General features: G+C 40.0%; 1 protein-coding gene across 4 annotated transcripts in view; it reads left to right on the top strand.

Moving 5' to 3' along the window:
- The first annotated feature begins 163 nt into the window (after positions 1–163).
- The window catches only part of LOC107566214 (mitogen-activated protein kinase 9-like), a 45,329-nt gene continuing 35,646 nt past the window's right edge, over positions 164–9,846 (top strand). For 3 of the 4 annotated variants that reach the window (XR_001606487.1, XM_016251588.1, XM_016251586.1), the window contains exon 1: positions 164–414. The gene's annotated coding sequence lies outside the window, so the exon portion shown is untranslated. Of the gene's footprint in view, positions 415–6,961; positions 6,982–9,846 lie in introns of those variants that run through there. The other variant, XM_016251587.1, reaches the window with a different exon arrangement.

Here is a 9,846-nt window from a genome sequence, read left to right as displayed (position 1 = left end):
GAGAGAGAGAGAGAGAGCGAGCGAGCGAGAGAGAGAGAGCGCGCGAGAGAGAGAGAGAGAGCGAGCGAGCGAGAGAGAGAGAGCGCGCGAGAGAGAGAGAGAGAGCGAGCGAGCGAGAGAGAGAGAGCGCGCGAGAGAGAGAGAGAGAGCGAGCGAGCGAGCGAGCGAGAGAGAGCGAGAGAGCGAGAGACGTCGAAAAATTTGTGTCCCACCAACCTCCGCCCCTGCAGTCATGCCACACTCTCCTCTTAAAAGAGAAAGAAATCTGACTTGACCGTCATTAAGGCCGGCGGTGTTTAATGTGGAAGCGATAAACGCCGACACTCCCGCGGTTCAGAGGATCTGTTTGCTGGCGTGCCTGCGCGTGTATGTATGGGAGTGAACTGGAGAAAGCGAGGAGAAGAAGAAGAGGAGGTAAGCACGCAGCGAGCTAGCGAAAATTCATCCAGCTCAGACAGTCGTCTGTTTCTGTTCGCGACCATGAACACGTGCTTTCATGTCTTTAGGAACGAGCGACTTGAAAGCGCGTGTTTGTGCGCTCGTGTTGTCGTAGAGCTGCAGTTTGCCGGGAGTTTGTCGTGGAGTTAGCGCGCGCGACACATCTGCAGCAGAGTTCTGGCCTCGCGCTGGATCAGGCCGACACAAGTGTCTCACAGTCACGCAAAAAAGCCGGGGACTAGCGTTTATAACAGAAAATACTTTTGTTTTATGCTTAAGGTAGTGTATCTTTCGCTTAGATGTAGCTAGCTGCGATTTGGGGACTAACTAGCTTGCTGTGATGGAGCGAGTGCAACCTGACTTGAAAACGTGGTAGTGCACATTGAAACTACACTTGACATTCTCTAGATTTGTTTTTAGTGTTTATAAATTGGCATACAATTCAATATATGTCATCTAAGAAGAGGGCGGGTATGTGAATGAGGTCAGCAGCAGTGTTGTGATGCATGCCAGGATGTGTTGACATGCTGCAGGTCAAGAGTAACACGATAATTGAATCCCACTATTCATGTAGCGTCCATTTAAGTGGTCTTTTCACCCGCCAGGAAGTTTGAACTAATCACTACAAGTTAGCTGTTTTTATAGGGAAAAGGTAGTTTTGTATGAATTCTACTAGTTTACAAATGAGTGTCTGCAGATTTTCATTTCCCCCCCCCTCATTTATAGGCTATGTAGTGGAATATGTTAAATGTTATGTTCAGATCTATATTTAGTGAGAAAGTTAATCGCATGTTGTTATTTAGCAGATGCTTTTTATTCATAGTTACAGTCCTGAGTATAACTACTCGTACTTTCATTAAAATCTTTTTTTTACTTACAAAACGAGTATTTGTATTATTATTAGGGATGCACGATATATCGGCCACCATATCGGTATCGGCCCATATCGGCTCATTTTTTCTGTTATCGGTATCGGCCTGATAAGAAAATTTGGCCGATATCTTAAAGCCGATAAATAATGCATTATTTCCTTCAGAGACACTTCAGATGCGCGCTGTTCGTTTGCAGCCTTTTGTGCAATTGTACATTGTAATATTGTGTTTATTTGATGTATATCTGATTTATCTCATATAGAATGCGTTTGGTTAAGTTAAAAGAGCGCTTCAGTTTACCGGTGATCATCTTTAGCGCAATCTTTACAATTCAACGTATTGATTTAATAATATCGCTATAAACTGTGTGGATGTAACAATATGCAAAATGACTTAAGTCAGCATGAAATTAAATTTCGCCCTGTATATTTTGTAAGTGCGTGGTAAGTGATTTGTCTATGTTGTTAATTTAACATTTTTAATCAGAATGTCATAACCCAATCTTCTGGGGAAAATGTCAGATGGACCTCTCCAGTCAAGTGCTCTGCAATCTCACATGAATTTCTATTTAAAGAAAAACGCCCACATCTCAAAATCCAATCAACAACTAATGGATAGAACCAAGTTCCTGCACTACATAATTTTTTTTTCTTCAATAATCTGTTACACTTGGATGTCACAATAAAGAAGAAAAGATCTGCTTGCAACTTCAACATCACTGGCTGAATAGAAAAATTGATAAAGTTGAAAAAGGTTTCAATATTTACTTGCACAAAAAAAAAAAAATTCAGCACAAAGTATGGGTCGAATTTTCTTGTACCTTTTACCAATTTGTTAATTGTTGAAGATGAGGGCAAGTCACACAACCTGTCCAAGTTAGTGTCCACCTAATTTGACTTGAATCAACTGACAGACAGATACATTTGTGCCAAAAGACTTGAGTTTTAATGTAGAAAACCTCTATCTCATCCATTTTAAATGATTATACAAATGTATTTATTTATTTTTGTTTGTGGCCCTTTTAGGGCTGGGCCGATATGACGATATATATCAGATGGACGAAATTAAAAGTCTATCGTTTCATATTATGCTCTATCGTTTATTTCATGGTGCCGCAAAATACATTGTTTACGGCAATACTTTTTCATCATTTGAATGACGGCAGTCTTGCATGCATTACACGGGGATGCAGGCAGAAACGTGAATAACAGCATGCGCGCTCACGTCACGTTGCTGTGCGCGTGGTAACGAAAACTTCATGTTTGCACGCGTTTTTAAGCACTGCAGTTTAAAACAACTGATTTTAGGCCATTGAAACAACAGAGCTATATGCGCGCGCTGTTTCTGTGTGAGAGGAGTGCGTAAGCCGTGCATCAGCTGCTAATAGAGCTCGTGAGTATCCAAATGCCGGGCTTTGCAAGTATCCTCATAAACACAGTCATTTAGGTCTTAAGGGAACGTAAACCGTTGCGAGAATAAGCGCATGTGTAACAGTATATTGGATCCGGACTTCAGTCCTAAAGGGGAAGCTGTCCAATATTCATCCTGTCTGCCATTCATGTTAATCAAACAACAGTGAGAGAAAATCTCTCTCTCACTGCTCTTGACTAAATCACTTTTGTAACTAGAAGAAGAAAATAAATAACTATAATGCTAATAATTATGCCTATATATATATATATATATAGATAGATAGATAGGTAGGGCTGAGTATCGAGTTCGATTCTTTTTAGGCACCGACCGAATTGCCTCGATACCATCGAGAATCAAAAAACGTATTGTCGTTCAGTACCAAATTTCGATACCTAAGGGGTTAATCTCATCAGCGTCAGTGAGCCAACAAGCCTGCAGCACTTGCCGGTGTGTTCGACTAGAAGAGGTGCCGAGCAGAACGATCATCCGCGAGAGCGATTCAAAAGCGCACGGAGCAGTCTGCTCTCTTTAGCTCTCGTTGTATTGTAATACCACCAGTATAGAGTAGCGTGGGAGCTGCGTGGAGTTCCCATCATATGCAGATGTCCGTTCATACTAACGTTACACGACCGAAAGTGCGTGTTATGTGACCATTCATGCAAACTGTAGCATCATGCTACATAAGACAATAAATAAGATTTATATTCCACTTTTACTCAAAACTCACTTTAAACCACCATAGAGTGTTTGTAATAACTTCCGATTGCCGTCTAACAGGGCCGGATTTACGCATTGCTCAAGACATTGAGCAAATAAATATAACAAACAATAGGGTAAAAAATGACAAACTATTTCCATGTCTTCCACCTTTTTTATGTAGGCTACGGAAATCACACTTTCTTTCTCCCAGTCTCTCTCACAGACGCACACACAGTGCGGAGACGCGAACAGAAACTTCTTCTCAGCGCTGCATTAGACTGCATTAATAACTGCGCAAGCCTGCATATCAATGGCTCAAGCCTCTGTTATCAGCTCTAAAATGATGTTTTGGAATTTGCAACGGAAGGTTTGGGATGAGGTGCGTAAAAAAATGAGTTCAACCCACACAAGATTTCAGGACGGAAACATGTCAAATGTCTTGAAACAGATGAGCTGAACAATCTCTTGATGTGTGGTTGGGACTCCAGGCCATTAAAATTATTAGAGAAATAATGCACTAGGGGGCCCAAAAATTAGTTTTTTCTACGTCACAAAGATGGGTAAATCCGAACCTGCCATCTAATGTGTGTTTTGGCCATGTAATGTTGCTGAAATTAAATATGTTATTACCTCTGAGTCAGAGCAGTTTGTGTAAACATCAACAAGCTGAAAAATATAACCAGTTTTTTTTTTAGATAATGTAATCTTGTTAAAATTGATTTCATAAAATTGGTATCGAAAAAAGTATCGTTCAGGAACCGGTATCGAAGTCAAGGTATCGGTATCGATATCGAAAAATTTTGAACGATACCCTGCCCTATAGATAGATAGAACTTACACAGTGAAGACTAATTAATTTACACAATGTATTTCTTTTTTATTGTAGTTTTTGTCCTATTGCTTGCAATTAGTTTCTTGTTCTTATTTCATCACTGACTGTTTGTTTATCTCCAGTGAGCTTGTTTTTTATTATCATTATTATTTTCTTGTATTAGTTTGATATTGACATTATCATAACCTTATTAAAAGAAAAAATAACTACACGGTGACACATATTGTTATCGTGATATACAATTACTTATATCGTGATAAAAGATTTTGGTCATATCGCCCACCCCTAGGCCCTTTCATAAAAGACTCATGTGACCTATTTTTTGGGTCAATATAAAAAAGAATGTATCTTATTTTATCTAATATGAATGACATTAGGGCTGTGTATCACAAACAATGTCACGATACGGTACGTATCACGATACTAAAGCCACGATACGATACGGGTCCATTTTGGAATTACATTTATTTTGAGCAGAATTTTGTAAAGGTAATATCTGTTTATTGTACATTGAATAGCCAGTGTTATAACAGTTGTTATAACTGAAAAACAATTTTGCTTTGTCATTAACAAACAACAATATAAGTGAAATATAATAAATAATTTTTTACAAAAAAATAACTTATAGAATAGATCTTCCTTCTGCTTTTTAAGTCTCTGACTCAATAACTTTAAGTATAATGTCAAGTTCTGAAACATGTCAACAAGGCTCAATGGCTGAACAAAACTTGAAACATATTCCATAAAAGCAAAAAACTGTAACAAACTTAACTTTCTCAAACACTTCACATTTTTAAACATTTTGGTCTCAAGTGGTGGAATGTGCAACAAACACATCACTTTACACAATTACACCTTCAGATTTTTATGCAGAAACAACAACTGGTCAACATGCTCAGGCTTCAGAGCACTCCTCTTTGCTGTAATGATATCTCCAGCAATGGAGAACACCCTCTCTGCTGCTACACTTGTACCAGGAATACAGAGGGTACAGTTTGCCAAATTTAATAGTAATGGGAAATCAGACTGGTGCTATTTCCACCAGATGAGTGGATCTCCTGTAAGAGTAATGCCTCTGTATCTCTGTATTTCCTGACTTCATCCTCTGCCTGATTGTATGGTGACGCAGGTGGATGTTTTGTTTTGGGAGGGGAAAATGCATCTCCAAATAAGTCCTCAAGAGCACATGCGTCCACATCTCTTACAGGGTGGGGACAGATCTGTCTCAGCATGCTTTCTGTTCTGTTCTTTATTCTGGTTCTGAAATAATCATAACATGACATTGTAATTAATAACTTTTACAGATCTCATGTAGCCCACATTTATAAAAACTTAAACTAAAAATTTTCAGTTGATCTTCAACAAAACATTTTTACAGTGTAGATGGATAAAAACATATATGCAGTGTAAAAGAACCTATAAAACCAAGTAATAAGACAATACCTAGCATTATAATATAATTAGCTGATAAAATGAACATTAACTAGTTTTCTGACAGTCTAACTTACCCTTGCAAGTGAATACTGTGATGCCTTCATTGCCATTTTGGTGTAGACATCCTGTCTGTTCTCCTCCTCCAAAAAGGGCAGTGCTTTAAAGCGTGGATCCAGCGCTGAGGTCATGTTCAGAAAGGGCATTTCACGCTCATATCTTTTCTCCAAATCTCCAGCCACAGCGATCTTTATGTCCCGCGTCACTGCCGAGTCAGTGTTTTCAATCCGAGTGCCGCGACTTAACTGTGCATGCAAAGGTGTGATGATTGAAACCGTAGGGGCTTTCTCATCGGACATAACGTGCGTTGCCAATTTAAGTGGCTTCAGTGCATTTATTACATCTTCAACACAGGCTATGTCTGCTTCTGTTAATGTCCACTGATCTTTGGCATTTTTCCGCACCTCAGCTGAGAGTAATGCAGCGCAAATTGCAGGCTGTTGTTCTACGAATCGCTCCGTCATGTGTGCTGTTCCACCTCGTGCAGACATCGGTCATCAGCTTATGCTCAGGAAGGCCAAGTAACTTTTGCTTCTTGTGCAGGACATGGCAGGTGATTGTACTTTTCCTAAAAAATGTTGTGATGCCCCGAACTCTTCCGAGAAGACTGGAAACTGTCGGTAACTTCAGAGCCTGTTGAGCAGCCAGGTTCAAACAGTGCGCAAAGCATCTCACGTGAACTAATTTGGCTATTTCTGCAACTACTGACATATTAGATGCATTATCAGTCACTAGCACTGGATCTTTGTCCTTTATTCCCCATTCGTGCATCACATCATTGAACAAATCTGCCATGTTCGCTCCTGTGTTATTGTCAAACATTGCTCTAGTCTGCAGAATTCGAGACAAGTTCCCATTGTGGCGTTATGTAGTGGCAGGTTATCGTAACATACGACTGGGTTGCTCGCGAAGTCCACACATCTCAGGAAATGGAAGAAGAGAGTGACAGCAAAACGTCTCGTTTAACTTCATCATACAAATGAGGAATTGCCATTTCTGTTAAAAACTGACGTGTCGGTATTGTGTAACGTGGCTCACACTCGTGAAGCAATTGTCTGAAGCCGTTATTCTCTACAACGCAATATGGCCGTAAATCCTGACATATGAAAAGCATTAAAGCATTTGTTATCTTCTTAGAGCACTGAGACGTGGATGGGAGTTTCGAGTTAAAAACATCGGGCCAGCTCCGAACGAGGCTAGCTGGTTTGAATGATGTCTCATCATATGCAGAAAGAGGTTCGTCGTGTTGCCGGAATACTTAACTTTTGCTTTGCAGTTCTTGCATACGGCATGACTCACTCTTCGGTTGAGTGTAAAACCCAAAATTGTCCCATATTTTTAATTTTACTTTTGTCGACGGTGGCAGAATCCTCTGATCCATTTTGAAAAGCGCGCTGCTGCTCACATTGCTAAAATGGCCGCTCGACGTCACGTGATGCGGCATCGTTAGGAGTTCATGACGATGTATCGCTGTATCGATATTCTGAGCACAGCACTAAATGACATATGCATTTGTTATGTTGTAACCATACAATGAAATCATCTAAGAGAGCCTGGCAGCATTGCCCTACTGTTCATGCATTTTAACTGCAACATAGTTAGAGAATTAGTTACATGTACTAATATACTGATCATCATTCAACCCATTTTGTTGGAATCACATCTCTCCACAGCCATCCTCCTATTTTCCATGAATGTAAGGATATAGTTCAGTTGTAATGTTCAAGGAGGGATGCATTGAAAAATGCTATTTTCTCCTGTAAGAGGAAACATGGCCCTGAAACAGCTCTTGGGCAGAGATAAAATTCAGGCTAGTGGTCCTGTCGACTGCAGCTTGCTAAAACAGGCCAGGCCGTTTTGACAGTGATTTAGCACAGCATGGCTTAGCAGCATGACCGTAATTCAGGCTGGGCACAAGCCTACTCCTGTACCACTGAGAGCCGGACGGCTGTGGAGTGTGTGCAGAGGGAGAGCATTCTAGCATCATGTTGCTCAAGCTTTTTCTTGTCATGCAGCATCACAAGAGCTGTCAAATACAATAGCCGGAGCAGAGATGTTTGAGGATGTGTGTGTAGAAGAGTTGTGTGTGGTGCTCCTGACGCAGGAGCCGGCGTTCTGGCATAGAACCCGGATGCGCTGTGCCTTGTTTACAAGCAGAGGAGTGGACACGGATGCGCCGTTGAACTGCCTTGAACGCGTTGAGGTCTGACACGAAAGAGAAGAAATTGTTGAATAAAGTCGTTATTTTAGTTTTCTTTGTGCACAAGACGTATTCTCGTAGCTTCATAAAATTACGGTTGAACCACTGATGACAACATGGACTATTTTAACAATGTCCTTACAACGTTTCTGGTCCTTGAACGGGGCAGTTGCGTTGCTGTCTATGGGAAGGTCAGAAAGCTCTCAGATTCCAATTAAAAATATCATATGTGACCCTGGACCACAAAACCAGTCTTTTAAGTCGCTGGGGTATATTTTTAACAATAGACATTGTTTGGGTCAAAATTATCGATTTTTCTTTTATGCCAAAAACCTATAGGATATTAAGTAAAGATCATGTTCCATAAAGATATTTTGTAAATTTCCTACCGTAAATATATTAAAACTTAATTTTTGATTAGTAATATGCGTTTCTAAGAACTTCATTTGGACAAATTTAAAGGTGATTTTCTCAGTATTTAGATTTTTTTGCATCCTCCGATTCCAGATTTTCAAATAGTTGTATCTCGGCCAAATATGGGCCGATCCTAATAAACCATACATCAATGGAAAGATTTATTCAGCAGCAGCTGACGCAGCTGACACAGAACAAGCATACGTTGTTTACAGGGTGATGCGGAGGAGACGAATTGTTGAGTAAAGTCTTTTTTTTTTCTTTTGCGCACAAAAAGTATTCTCGTAGCTTCGTATAATTGTGGATTAACCACTGATGTCACATGGATTATTTTACCGATCTCCTTGCTATGTCTCTGGACTTGGGAACATTTCAGTTGCATTGCTGTCTATTCAGGGTCAGACAGCTCTCAGATTCCATCAAAAATATCTTAATTTGTGTTCCGAAGATGAACGAAGGTCTTACGGGTTTGAAACGACATGAGGGTGAGTAATTAATGACAGAATTTCATTTTTGGGTGAACTAACCCTTTAATGACAGACTTTTAATATTTGGGTGAACTATCCCTTTAATAGTAGGGATTCACAATATATTAGGGCTGAAACGATTCCTCGAATACCTTGAGTAACTCGAATACAAAAAATCTAATTATTTGCCATGAGGCTTCGTTTAGTCCATTTACTGTAACTACACACGGAACACCGTGTTTCCCCACGGACCATTATTACTGACGCACAACCTGATAAACGCTGGACCAGACCATAGACTGTATTAAAATGTCCAGGCCTATGTCCAGGCTTAAAAAAAAAGCACTGGACATATTTAAGACCGTAAATCAATATGGTGGCTAGTTATAATGTCCCTACGTTAGCTATGTTTTGTGAAAGACTAAAGTGAAGTGAAGTGAAGTGACATGTGGCCAAGTATGGTGACCCATATGCTTTGTTCCTGAATGAATCAACCGTTTAAATGATTCGGTTCAATCGCAATGACTCACTTCTTAACAGTGACTTGCTGCCACCAGCCGGCGGTTTTAATTTCACATTTAAAGTATTTTCATTTTTTTAATAATTTAAAATATCAGTATTCCCTACAACCCCTGCCGGTACGAGACTCGAACCCACAACCTTTGGGTTACAAGTCGACTCTCTAACCTTTAGGCCACGACTTCCCACTTAAATGCCATTGTGCATAAAAATACCACAGAAAGAAAGTTAGTCAATATCACACGAAGAGTGCCAGTTTTCACCTCTAAAATCAGCATTATTACAAATGTGATTTTATTCAACAGTTCAGTAAACAAGAAGGTAATATTATGCGACTTACGTTTTAGACACTATATTGCCTGTTTTTGCTTTATTTTGCCAACAAAAAAAATTCCAAACACAGCTGCAGCGCTGTTTTGCGACTCTGTGCAACATGACGGTGCTTCGTTCCTGAATGAATCAACCGTTTAAATGATTCGGTTCAATCGCAATGACTCACTT

This window comes from Sinocyclocheilus grahami, unplaced genomic scaffold, assembly GCF_001515645.1.
Source record: "Sinocyclocheilus grahami isolate Dianchi unplaced genomic scaffold, SAMN03320097.WGS_v1.1 scaffold1059.1, whole genome shotgun sequence".
Classification (NCBI taxonomy): Eukaryota; Metazoa; Chordata; class Actinopteri; order Cypriniformes; family Cyprinidae; genus Sinocyclocheilus; species Sinocyclocheilus grahami.
Note: the sequence above shows the minus strand (reverse complement) of the source record. Positions and strands in the feature narration are given on the sequence as shown.